This window comes from Neovison vison, chromosome 4 (assembly GCF_020171115.1).
Source record: "Neovison vison isolate M4711 chromosome 4, ASM_NN_V1, whole genome shotgun sequence".
Lineage (NCBI taxonomy): Eukaryota > Metazoa > Chordata > Mammalia > Carnivora > Mustelidae > Neogale > Neogale vison.
This window is the reverse complement of record NC_058094.1, coordinates 71603580-71617975: the sequence shown is the minus strand read 5'-3', so window position 1 is coordinate 71617975 and position 14396 is coordinate 71603580. Positions and strand designations below refer to the sequence as shown.

General features: G+C 35.5%; 1 long non-coding RNA gene across 1 annotated transcript in view; it reads left to right on the top strand.

The window, feature by feature from the left end:
- The first annotated feature begins 3031 nt into the window (after positions 1-3031).
- The window catches only part of LOC122904562, an 87227-nt gene continuing 75862 nt past the window's right edge, over positions 3032-14396 (top strand). Inside the window, exon 1 of the long non-coding RNA XR_006384228.1 lies at positions 3032-3099. This is a non-coding gene — a long non-coding RNA (uncharacterized LOC122904562). The remainder of the gene's footprint in view (positions 3100-14396) is intronic.

The following is a 14396-nucleotide window of genomic DNA, read 5'->3' as shown; positions in this document are numbered from 1 at the left end:
CTGTATACCAAAATTAACTCAAAATGAATTAAAGACTTGAAGTAAGACCTGAAACCATAAAACTCCTAGGAGAAAACATAGGCAATAACCTCTTTGATGTAGGTCTTGGAGATGATCTTTTGGATTGGATACCAAAAGTGAAGACAATAAAAGCAACAATAAGCAAGTGGAACGACAACCAACTAAAAAACTTCACAGCTTTAGTTTCTAGGAAACCATCAACAAAATGAAAAGGCAACCTACTGAATGGAAGAAAATATTTGCAAATCGTATGTCTAATAAGGAGTTAGTATCCAATATGCATGAAGAACTCATGCAACTAAATAGAAAAAAATCTAATTAAAAAATGCCAGAGCTCTGAATAGATGATTTTTTAAAAAAATAACATACAGATGGTCAACAGGAATATGAAAAGATGCTTGGCATCACTAATCATAAGGGAAATGCCTATCAAAATGGTAAGATATTGGGGCACCTGCGTGGCTCAGTCAGTTAAGTGTCTGCTTTCAGCTCAGGTCGTGATCCTAGGGTCCTGCGATGGAGCCCCACATTGGGCTCCCTGCTCAGGAGGGACCCTGCTTCTCCCTCCCCCTTTGCCCCTCCTCCTGCTCATGGTCTCTCAAATAAATGAATACAATCTTTTTAAAAACAAACAAATAAACAGCAAACGAAACCAGACAAACCAGTAAGATATGACCTTGTTCCTGTTACACTGGCTTTTATTAAAATGGCAAGAAATAACAAGTGTTGGCAAGGATGTGGAGAAAATTCTATAACTACGTGTGGTGATGGATATCAACTAGACTTATTGGGGTGATCGTTTCATAATATATATAATATATATAAATATCAAGCCATTATGTTGAATATCTGAGACCACTATAATGTTGCATGTCAGTTATACTTCAGTAAAATATTTAAAAAGCCAATAAAACAGGTAAATATATTAAATTAAAAAGAAGTATCTGAAACCAATGATGTACTGTAAGTTGGCTAACTGAATTTAAATAAAATTTTAAAAAGGAAAAAAAAAAAGAATTTCAAGTAAAAGCTACCTAAATATATAATGGCTTGGATGCCTCAGCTCTTGGTTCTATTGCAAAAGCTTTAAGGGCTTAGTATTTCAGTGGGCTGAAACAGATTGTGCTACCCAACTGTAATATAATGTGAGCCACAGATGCAAGCTATATCTATACTTTAAGAAATTTCTAGTGGCCAAATTAAAGCAGTAAAAAAAGTGTGAAATTAATTCATGTTACTTAACCCCAACTTATTATCATAACCCCCAAATATTATCATTTCAACTTGTAATCAATATAAACATTATTACTAATATATTTTATATATTTTTTGTGCTAAGTCTTTAAACCACTCCTTTCCCTTCTGCCACAAAGAATGTAGGGCAAGTCAAATTCCTCATCCATCGCACAACTCCTTTTACATTTTGCAAAAGGTCTTATTTCCTCCCTAAGTCATCTCTTTGACATTCTAAATATTCAAGTTCTAATAACTCTTCTCCTTTTGAGTCTTCACACCTTATTGATCCCTATCCTCTGGTCATCTTCCAGTTTTAGCAATTGGCTTTCTAAAGTTTGATTCTCAAACCTGGTCTTATGAGCATGATGGACATTACCCCTACTAATTTTGAATTTATGCCTCTATTAGTGCAACAAAATATTAGATAAAACTGATAGTTTTCTAGATAGAACAGTAGACTCAGTTAAAGAGTTCAGGGTGAAACTGTCAATTTCTTCTGTCTGAAAATGCATTGATGTCAGGAGTGTGTTTACTGTGAAATAATGAAGCTTTAGCTACAAGGCCTTCTCTTGCTCTTGCTTGGTCCCCATCAAGGCTCTGGGAGGGCCTTACCCATACATTCAGATGGTCATATGATTTTTTGGGTAAATTTTACAAAGTAACATATCATGCTATCTCTTAACACTTCGACCTAACCTTGCTTTCTTCTTCGTGTTTGGAATGGCTGTGAGCATTTTTGGAATCAAGCTAAGGAGGAGCTGAATTGGGAATACATTTAGTTTAAATTGGTACAGTGGGATAAAGATGGAATTTGCAGTCATTTAATGTAGAGTTATTACAACTGGACACATTTATGTGTAGGTATTTCAAGCTGACCCAGTGTAGGAATGGGTTGTAGAAATCCTCCTCCTTTCTGCTAGGCCACTTACCAGCAACAAAATACAATGGGAGGGTCAGAGTTTGTGTATCAATGTAACTATATCCTATAGATCTTAGTATATCCTCTAGAAGCTAGTCTATGAGAAGTTTTTTTAATAATCTATGTACAATTGTAGTAAATAAGAACAAAATTGTCCTTATTGACATAGTTAAAACAGCAGCTCTCTCTTGGCAGATATATATGTGGTAGTATTGTATATAAGGTTATCACTGTATATATTTTTTCTTTTTTGATGGACTTACACAAAATAGAATTTACCAGAATTGTGATTTTAGGGTGTAAACTTATAGCAGTACTACAGTAAATAGGTCTTTTATAAGAAAATAGCTTGGCAGGTATTTCCCCACATTTGACCAAACTACTAAAAATTTATGTGACAGTAAGAATAATGAGTTATGAAATCAAAGGAACACTTTTATACTATAAATAATAAAAAACAAATTTTGGTCAACCAAACCAATAAAAGATTGGAATATCCTTCTATTCTTCCTAGAAATTCATTACAAAGTTAGTGTCATATGAAAAAGTGATTTAAAGAGTAGGTAGCTGAAAAAATGTCAGGTATTAAGCTAATATAAATATTATGTTATTTTTCTGGTTGTTGTGATGTTTTTGGTACTTATCAGTTTTTTAAAGTACACTGATATTTCTTTTTTCATTCTCATTAAATGATTGCTTAATGAATAATTATTATTATTAAATGAATGGTGAATACTTAATTTTGTGCTGTCACTTTGCATTCTATATGAATCCTTCCTTCTATCATTTCTACAGGTTTTAGGCCACACAATATCTGAATCCACCGTTGCTTTCAGCAATCCTGGTAATAAAAATTATTCATCACTCAAAACTAAGATCAAATGTCACTTCCTTTATAAACTATTTCCTGAATCCCTAATCAGGTAAGAGCTACCTTAGAATTGTACAGTGATTTAACACCTTAAAGCCATTATTAAAATGTGTCTCATTTTCTTTCTTTCTGACTGTCTTGCATTATTTGTATTACTGCCTGTCTTTTTTGCCAGAGAAAAGCAAGTTTCAAGCAGAAAAGGTTGGTATGGAGGGCATTGGGACCTGGAGCTTATGTAATCCATTGGGTTTCCAGGGACATATCCAGGAGTATAGTTTCAGGTAGACAAGATCTAGAGGCTGCTGGTGTCAAAGAGGTCTAGAAGGTTCCCCAAGGGCTAGGTGAGCTGTTCATAAGCGGGAGGCTAGGCTGATGGTCATTAGTAAGGTGATTTTTAATACTACTCAAGAAGGCTCCATATACACCTGCATGGCTCAGTCAGTTAAGCGTTTGCCTTCGGCTCAGGTCATGATCCCAGGATCCTGGGATTGAGTCTTGCATGTGGCTCCTTGCTCAGTGGGGAGCCTGCTTCTCCCTCTGCCTGCTGCTCCCCCTGCTTGTGCTCTCTCTGACAAATAAATAAAATCTTAAAAAGAAGCGGAAAGAAAAAGAAGGAGAAAAAGGCGGCGGCGAAGGCAACTCCAGTAGAGGAGTTCAAATTCAGAGTCAAGAATCAGTCTCCAAAAAGACCAAAGTATGGAGGCCAGACAGCCTCAGAGAAATTGTCACAAAGATATGAAGGAGCTCTCACTGACCAAAACAGGGACAATTTAAATATCAAAATAATTATCAAAATGGACTCATGAGTTCCTATTTTTGCAATGTCTGTAGTTAATTCCTGTCCTTAATTATTTTGATATTTAAATTCATATGTTTGTGACAAATACCAACTGATTTGTCGTTGCTGCTAGTTGTTTTAACATTTACTTATTTACTTATTAGGATATCTTAGGTTCATTTTGTTTTCTCTATGCTATAGACCTGGTCAGCCATTTCTCTAAATAGAGCTGTTTTTATTTGATACAGAATGGTATGAGACCAAGTTGTTATTGATTTTTAATAGAGATCAATATCACTTTTGTAAATGAATTATTCCTGGAATCTACCTTTTTTCCTTTGGAAACAAGAATATCTCCCGTATTCAGGTCTGTTACAACTTCTTCCTAATCGCTGTCACTCTCTTAGAGATTTATTAAGGATCCTTTATGACTCTAAGATGTATTTCACTTAGATCCAGTGACCTGGACTCTTTTTCCATTGTTGGATACTCATTATCAGCTTCTTTTTGAAGTTCAATATCTTCATTATGATGTAGTTTTCTGTCTTTCTTGTATTGCATGCATTATGCTTAATAATGAGAATAGAAACATAGTATTGTATGATTTGATTAATTTTTTGGCATCCTTTAAAAATTGAATATAACACATATACGATAAAATACCCGTATCCTAAGTGTACAGTTCAATGAAATTTTACAAATTAAATATACCAGTGTAACAACCATTAATAACAAGGTATAAAAACTTACAAGCAACCCAGAAGCTGCCCTAATGCATTATGTCATTCATTTTCTTCCTCAAAATAACTATTTCTTTCAATGTTTTGTAGTTTTCACTGAGTAAACTTTATACGTCTTTTGTTAAATTTATTCATAAGTATGTTATACTTTTGATGCAATTATAAATGAAATTGTGTTCTTAATATAATTTTAATTGTTCAGTGCTAATGTATAGAAATACAATACATTTTTATATATTGATCTTGTATCCTGAAACTTTGTTGAACTCATTTACTACTTCTGCTGGGTTTTTTTTCCTGCAGATTCCTTAGGTTACAAACACACACACACACACACACACACACACACACATTCATGTATCTGTTGAGATGTTTATGTAGTTTTGGCCTGTTGTTCTATTAATATAATACATTGATTGATTTTCAAATGTTCAACCAACTTTGCATTCCTGGGATAAATCCCACGTAGTCATGGTGTATAATCCTATTTATAAGTTGTTGGATTTAGATTTTATAGAGGATTTTTATGTCTATATTGATGAAAAGATATTCTGTAGTTCTCTTTTCTTGTGATGTCTTTGGTTTGAGTGGTCAGAGTCATACTGGCTTTCCAAGTTGAGTTAGGAACTGTTCACTCCTTCTCTATATTTTGGAGGTTTGTTAAAGAATGTTACTAATGCTTTACATATTTGGTGGAATTCACCTGCAAACACTTCTTGGTTTGGGTTTTTCTTTGTGGATTTTAAAAAAATTACTGATTTAATGTCTTTACTTGTTATGGGTCTATGCAGATTTTCTATCCAATTTTCACTTTCAGTAGTTTGCATCTTTCTAAGATTACTTACATTTCATCTAGATTAACAAATTTGATGACATACAATTTTTTATAATAGTCCCATATGGTCCTTATTATTTCTCTGATTTGTAGTAATGTCCCTTCTATAATTCCTGATTTTAGTTATTTTCATTTTCTTTTGTTTATCTTGATTAGCTTATTAAATATTTTGTCAATTTTGTTGATTTTTTTTAAAGAATCAACTTTTGCCTTTTCTAACCATCTCAGTTGTTTTTGCATTATTTATTACATTAGTTTTTATTTTTATTATGTATTTCTTTTGTTTGGTTTTGATTTAATTTCCTTTTCTTTTTCTAGTTTCTCTAGATGAAAATTAGGTTATTGATTTGAGATTTTTTTTTTTTTTTTTTTTAGAGAGAGGGGAAGAGAGGGGTAAAGAAAAAGTAGAGAGAGAGAGTCTCTTAAGCAGGCTCCATGCCCAGTACAAAATCCGATGTAGGGCTCCACTTGGGGCTTGACCCGGGGCTTGATCTACTGACCCTGAGATCATGAACTGAGCAGAAATCAAGAATTGGAGGCTTAATTGGCTGAGCTACCTACATGCTCCAAGACCTTTTTTACTTTTTATTTTTATAAAATATAGGCATTTACAGCTATAAATTTCCTCTAACCCTACTTCACCCACATCCCATAAGTTTTGGCAGGTTGTTTTATTGATATCATCATTTCGAAGTATTTTCTAATATTACTTGTGATTTCTTCTTTGATCCATTGATTATTTAGGAGTGTGCTGTTTAGGGGCACCTGGGTGGCAGAGTCAGTTAAGCATCCAACTCTTGAGTTTGGCTCAGGCCATGATCTCATGGTCCTGGGATCCAGCTCCTTGTCGGTGTCCCTGCTTAATGAGGAGTTGTTTTTTTTTATTTTTGTTTTTTTTTTTGTTGTTGTTTGTTTTTTTGTCTCCCTCTCTCCCTCTGCTCGCTTTCTCTGTCTCTGGCTTTCTGAAATGAATAAATAAATGTTTTAAAAAAGGGAGTGCTGCTTAATTTTCATATATTTGTTAATTTCCTAAAACTTTTTAAATTTTAAATTTCATTTCATTGTGCTCAGAGACATATTTTGTTTGATTTCAATCCTTTTAAATTTATTTAGACTTACTTATTGGCCTGCCTTCTTATTAATCAAGTGACCATATATGGATATGACTCTATGTTTTCTATTGGTCAATTTGTCTACCTTTGTGCCATTACCACAAATATTTTAGTTACTAAAGCTCTGTAATGAGTCGTAATACATGGCAAGTCTTTCAACTTGTTCTTAGTCAAGATTATTTCTGTTACTGTTAGCCATTTAGATTTTCATGTAGATTTACGATCACCTTGTCAATTCCACACAAAAATTCTTTCAGAATTTTGGTGGATTGCATGAGACCTATGGATCAACTTGAGAAATATGATATTTCTACCAAAGTGAACCTTTAATCTATGTATGTTCTGCCATTAATTAGGTCTTCTTTAATTTATCTCAGTAAAATTTAGTTTCCTGGGAGGGTGTTTTACACACCTTTTATTAAGACTATTGCTAAGTATCTGATTGTTTTTGGTGCTTATAAAAGTAATACCACTTTTAAAATTTAATTTTCTATTATTAATATTTAGAAATACAATTTTTTTTTTTTACTGGACTTCTATCCAGTGACCTTGTTAAATTTACTTATTAATTCTTACAGTTTTTCTGTATATTCTTTTGGCTATTCCACATATATAATAATTCGTCATTAAATAATTAGTGCTTTATTATTCCTCCTAAAATAATTATTTGTATAAAAAATAAAATCATTATTTGAAAATATATGCACTATACATATAGTTATATTAGTTAATTTTTTCAGCAAATGATTGAACTGAAGTGATAGAAGTTATCATTGTCTCATTCTTGATTGCATAGAAAATGCTTTCTGTATTTTATTATTATGATGATTTGGGGGGTTTAGAAATGTCCTTTCCATATTATATTACTATATTATCACTAGTTTTCTCTTCTATTATATATATTATGTTATCACTAGCTTCTATTATACCATTATATCGTCATTAGCTTCTAAGACATTTTTGGTTTAATTCAATTCAATTTTTAAATTTAATATGATTATTGAGAATTTTAATTTTGCCAAATGTTTTTAATTGAGTTAACTGTAATTTTTCTTTATTCTGTCAAGATGGTGATTTTTACTAATTGATTGATTTTAGTGTTAAAATAACCTTGCATTCTTGGTATAAACACCACTTTGTCATGATATATCATCTTTTTTTTAACATATAGCTGTAGTTTATTTGCTAATATAAGTGATTTTTAGACATGATTTTACACATTCCTTTTTAAAAATGCCTTTGGAAGATTATGGTATTAAACTTATTCTGGCCTTGTAAAGTGTAGTGGATAGTGTTTCCTTATTTTTTTATTTTCTGGATCAATGTTTGTTTGGTGGTTTCCTACCTTAAATGTTGAGGAATGTACCAGTTCGTCCAACTAGGTTTGAAGTTTTCTTTGTAGAAAGGTTTCAAACTACAGATTTGATTTTTTTAAAATAAGAGCAGTACAATTCAGATTTTCGCATTCCCCCTTTTGCTGAAAATCTTAGTAAGTTGTATTTTTCAGGACTATATCTATTTTTTCTTCGATTCATGGTTTTAATTTTTTTTTTAATTTTGAGAACTTTTAAATTATATTTTGTTACTGATTCTAATATAATTCTTCTGTTGTTAGAGGAAAGGTACTTCATGTAGCTTTAGTTCTTTAACTTGATGCTTTTAAAATTTACTTCTCAAGCCCTTCACTTCCCTAGAGTTTTAGATTTCCTCTCTTCCTGTCTCATACATACACTCACTTTTAGGTAAGATTATAGAGGACTAAAGTGTGTTGTGAGAAGCCCATTTACCCATGGTTGCATTCTGAGGAATACCAATGTTTGGGAGGGAGAACATGATCCCACTAAGAACACAGTAAAAGATCAGAAGAAATAACTTTTTATTTCCAGAAAGCTAAGAGATTAGGGCTTCAAAAAACAGTACAGGCCTTTGTGCCAATAGATACTTATTAACTGTTATAATTTCACTCTTCCCCATAATAGTGGGATGTTTAAGAATGTGGCTGAAGCAGCAATTTCTCCCTTATAGAAGCCTTTACAAAATCGTATCGTGTATCATAGGTCCCCCGAAATCCTAATAGGTAGAGTGTTAGAGCATAAAAAATTCAAGGTGAACTTGGAGGTCAATTCTCTCTCTTTGAAAAAGATAAACGTTAAAAAAAAAAAAAAAGCCCAGCACGGAAAGAAAACCAAGCTTGGCTTACAGGAGAAAATAACGAACTGCAGGGAGAATTCCTGAAGCATAGAAGATCAGGACATGGGCAAGGAAGGAAAGGTCTAGTTTTCTGGAGAGAGACCAAAAGGAACTTTTTTCTTAGGCTAGAGGCTTAATGAGTTTCTCCCAAAGTCTAGAAACTTGCAGGTTTCCCAGTTTGAAGTCATTAGCATATCACAGGCATGCCCCTTTTCTAGGATGTTAAATTGTGATAACATTTCAATAGAAGAAGTGGGAACCTGACCTGCTGTTTTCACTTCGTACCTCATTAACATACTTGAAGGTTTGGGAAATAAATTTAAGAAACACATGGCTTTTTAAATTTCCCTTCCCAGATTTCCAACATTTTTGAGTAGTTTAACTAGGTATACTTTCTTGGAGAAATTGCATTGGAATGTTTATATAAGTTGCTTGTGGAGAATATGGCTAAAGCCTTTTACAAAGGCTAACTTCTTTTTTGCTAGATTTTCACTCTGAGAGTTTGTTCAGTCTGAGGGGACAGAGTTTGATCTGGAGCGAGCTGCGGAACCACACAGCTGTGATGCACTGTAATGGCAGAAAGCTGCATGTGACCGACATTTTATTTCTACCTTCTCAGCTTCTGACAGATAATTGGCCCTGTTAGTGTTCAGGCCTGGCTTCTGCTGGGAGCTTCAGTGAGTCTGTGTAAGTTTGAGAAAAGCTGAGCACCACCCCTCTTTTAGTGTTAAGATTTCAGAAGAAAAGGAGAGCTAACTCTGTCTGGAGGAATGTAGAGGGTGAGGGTTGGGGTACAGCAAATGCTTCTGCGTGAGAAGGTAGAGAGCAACATGTAGGGAAAGGGTGGTGGGATCATCCGGACAACCATATGTAACTTGAATGAACTCTTCCAAAACTGATGAAGTGTTTGGGAAGGAGTAGATGTCAGTGGAAACTGGTGCAATGCCTGAGTCGCATGCCCAGAGGAATCTAGGAAAAGCAACAAAATGGACTATGAGCATGATGCTACTATGATCCCTGGCGATGAGTTTGGAATTATGGGACAATCGTCAGACTTTGAGCAGCTGAGGAGTAAGTTATGGTTCTGGCCAAGTAAACCTCAGTCTTCAAGGGGCAAAGGGCTCCATCTGACACTTCCAGTACATTTCTGTTGCATATCCTCTTTTCTTTCCCATTTCTCCATTCTCTTTGTCCTTTTTATCAAAGTCTTCAAAATGTAGGAACAAAACCCTCCAGACTCTCGAAGTTTGTAAAGATCAAGTTATTTTGAGGGACATTCAAAGAAGGCAGAGAACTAAACTTGAAATTTTTGGAAAATCTGGAAAAATAGATTATATACAGCTGGAGGTAGGGACCTATCTGAAATGTCCTTGTATTCTACATATTCAGAAATCTGCATAGACAATAATAGCAGTTTACTGATGTTAACCCACTTTATTTTTCCTTATATGCATTATTCATTGATTACTAAAATAGTAGAATTGGTTTTTTAGGGGTCATATATTGGTATACTAGTAAATCATTCTGTATAGCATAAAATATGATAACAATATCTATGATCATAATGTTCTTATTGATATGAAATGATACATTATCCAAGTAGTTTTCTTACTTGCTTATGTTTATTTCCCACAGATATATATTTATGTTTGGTACCTATGTCTATTTCTTGCACCCGTCTCATATATATATGCATGCATGTATTTTTAAACTGACCATTTTATTTTATTTTATTGGAAGATTTTATTTATTTGTTTGAGAGAGACAGAGAAAGAATGAGCAAGGGGAGGAGCAAGGGGAGGGACCAGCAAATTCTCCACTTAGTGTGGAACCCCACGTGAAGCTCGATTCCAGGGCCTGGAGATAATTACCTAAGTGAAGTCACACCCTTATCTGACTAAGCCACTCAGGTGTCCCTTAAGCTGGCCATTTTAAGACCCACTGTTTACTTTCACTTTCTGAGCTATAATTTAAGTTATTAGTAATTCTGTTCAGCATGGGGTCATCTACAGATAAAATGAACACAAATCTAAACTTTTATTTAGTTCAATTATACCAACTGCAGATATCCTTTTGGAGGACATCATTTTTGTATGTGTGCAGATCACCAAAGACTTTCTTTTTTAAAGATTATTTATTTATTTATTTATTTACTTATTTGAAACAGAGAGAGAGAGATCACAAAGAGGCAGAGAGGCAGGCAGAGAGAGAGGGGGAAGCAGACTCCCTGCCGAGGAGAGAGCCCTATGTGGGGCTCAGATCCCAGGACCCTGAGACCATGAGCTGAGCGGAAGGCAGAGGCTTAACCCACTGAGCCACCCAGGTGCCCCACGAAAGACTTTCTAATTACCAAATTCAGAAATTTCTTTTCTGGTTAATCAGTCATGTTTGACTTTGGTGATTAACATCTTGAAATACTTTTTTTTCCCTCAAATTTCCAGATTTCACTCTTCTCTGATTCTCTTCTAACTTACCTCATTGTCCCCAAAGGGTTGGGTTTGGAGCAGCAAATTTCTTTTGAAGGCAGGACAGGTTACAAGCGCCAGTGGGACCTGCTTGGTTTTCAATGTGAAATACTCCAAGCCCACTGATCGGTCTGGTAGAAAACAGAAAGGAAGCTCAGAGGGAATTTGCAGAGAATTAACAAAGAAGCTATATATAGCCATAGGGAAAAAGTTAAAAGAAACAGGGGAGCCTTAGATATCCAAGTACTGGTAATGAGACAAAAGATATTACCTAGCCCTTTAGCAACAGAAAGGAAAAGAAATAGTTTGATTTGGGGGTGTTTTTGTTGTTGTTGTTGATGGTGGTTATTTGTTTGTTTGTTTTTTGGGTAGATGCAGTTCAGTTTACCACTTCAAGAATATCTTGCAGATATTTGCACTAGCAGAATCTGAAGAAATTCCACATCTTGCACATTTGTGTCAACTGCCAGAATTTTAAAATTTGTATATCTTAGATTTAATTTTGACTTCTTCTGTGTTAAGTTCATATATGTACCTTTGTTTCTCCCGGGAGATGGCGAGCATAGTGAAATCAAAGTACATTTTTGAAAAATTAATCTCTGTATCTTTGCTTAGTATCTCTGTATCTCTCTGTATCTTAGCTTAGCTCAGTAGGTAGTAATACTAAATATACATTTACTTAAAGAAACATGGTTAGAAAATGGTTGGCCTTAACTTCACTTTAAAGAAAAATTTACTGGGGTTGCTGGGTGGCTCAGTGGGTTAAGCCTCTGTGTTCAGCTTGGGTCATGATTTTAGGGTCTTGGGATGGAGTCCGCATCAGGCTCTCTGCATTTGCTTCCCTTTCTCTCTCTGCCTGGCTCTCTGCCTACGTGTGTTCTTTGTCCGTCAAATAAATAAATAACATCTTTTAAAAAAGATTTTAAAAAATAAAAAAAAAAAACTTTTTAAAATACTTTTACCAAAATCAGATGAGAGCTGGAGGCGAGGAGAGTGTACTCTCAGCAGGAGGTAGAGCCATGGGAGAATCCATTGCCAGAAGAGCAATTCCAAAACACAGACATCGCAGTTAATCGAAACTGTTCTCCCCTGCCTGCCCCTCACTTGTCAGCTCAAACCAGAAGCCTAACAGTATGGAGTTCTCCATAAATCATGAGTTGGTCATGATACCGCTACACAAAACAGAGTACAGTATAAGAAGGAGTTGGATCTTGTGGGAAAATTGTTTATAAGAATGGCTATAAAACATCTCTTTTTTTTTTTTTTAAAGATTTTATTATTTATTTGACACTAAGAGATCACAAGTAGGCAGTAGGCAGAGAGGCAGGCAGAGAGAGAGAGAGAGAGAGAGGAGGAAGCAGGCTCCCTGCTAAGCAGAGAGCCCGATGTGGGACTCGATCCCAGGACCCCGAGATCATGACCTGAGCCGAAGGCAGCGGCTTAACCCACTGAGCCACCCAGGCACCCTACAAAACATCTCTTAGCCCTGGATGCCTACCCCTTTGCCAGGTGACTTTGCCAGTCCTCCTACCACAAGATGGTGTCTATTTCCCTCCATCTCTACCTGGGCTACCTTCTGACTTGTTTGACCAATCAAGCTTGGTGGAAATGATGCTGTGTGTTCTCTGTGGGAAGGCTGTAAGAGGCCTTGCAGAGTTGTTTTGAGGCAGTATGTAAGGGAGCAAGTCTAGCCAACTGGAGGAAGAGGCCACATGGAAAAGGACGAAGGAAGCCCAGCTGACAGGTGGCATCTATTGCCAGACATGTGAGTGAGGCTAGAAACTTCCAGGTCTGCCAGTCTTTCCAGATGAACGAGGCCACTTGAGTTGAGCCCAGGTAAAGGCATGACAGGAACCACCAGCCAATGTACAGAATCACATGAGATGATAAATTGTTGTTTTTGCAGGCCCATGACTTTAAAGATGACATGACTTTAAAAATAAGCAAGTCAATGTCATTCCCTTTAAGGCACTTATAATCTACTGGGAAAAACATGTCACATGTACTAATAATTTCTGGTTCTTGTTTGAGTAGATTATGGATACAACTGTAAAATCTTCCTACTGGAGTTGTGAATAATTCTTGGCAGCGGGGAAAAGGACATCTAACAAAAATAAAATGAAGACAGAGACCTTGAAAAAAACTCACGTTTGGCCTAATACATGTGAAATATTGGAAATGGAGAGACACGTGCATAAAGCTGGGGGAATTGGAGCTGCTGATTTTATGCATTATTTGGGAAGGAGGTATGAATTTAGTATTGTCCTAACCATCTCAGCTTTTCTCCATGGGAACACGCAGGAAGAATATATTTACACTGGGGTTCTATACAGCTATTACATATATTTTACATACAAGCTCTGACAGACTCAATTCAGAGCAAAGAGTAATCTTTCAGATACTTTTTATTGCATTTATATTATAAATTCCATTTGGTGGGTGAATATCACTGTACGCCTCAGCATTCATATGCTAATGTTATAAGTTGGAGTTGTCAAGAGAATTATGCACAGGCTTGAGTACATGTGTGTGTGAGTGAGTGATATTTGTGTTTGCCAAAGCAGCATGTGCTCCTGAAGGGAGAGTGTGTCTTATCTTACTAGCTGTCTGGTCTCAGTTTCTCTCTCTAACGTGCCAGGAAGAAAATGTCTTTATCACTGAATATTTTGGTGATGCACAGATTCCAGGATGCCCTCCAGTGGTATGAGACATCTGTGTGTGTGTGTGTGTGTGTGTGTGTGCACGCGCATGTGTGCTCATATATGTATGTGTGTGTACATACACTTATTAGAAGTGAGAAATTAGGATACTTTTGGCTTCTCTGTTCTCCTATCTTTTAACATTCTCTCAGAATTTTGAACTCCTTTGGTTTCACTATATTTACCAAACAATTTAACATTCCACAGATGAAAGGAAAGTGCTCTGGGATTTCACCCTTAACACTCAACTCGATCCTATGTTTCTATAAGAACAATTACCTTATTTAGTTGGATATCCTCAGTAGAAAGCCTTCTATATGTGCCTTAAATTTTAATAACTTCATAGCAATAATAAGCAGTGGCAGAAAGCATGACTGTTTGATGTAATTGCAAGGTAGGGTTTGAGCAGTGAGACTAGAAGCCAGGTCCGGGAAGAGGGCCGATTCAATGAGACTGGAGGTGGGGGCAGGGATGTTCCACTAAAACCTTGAGCATTCTTTGGTCAGTGGGATGTCACTGAAATATTATAA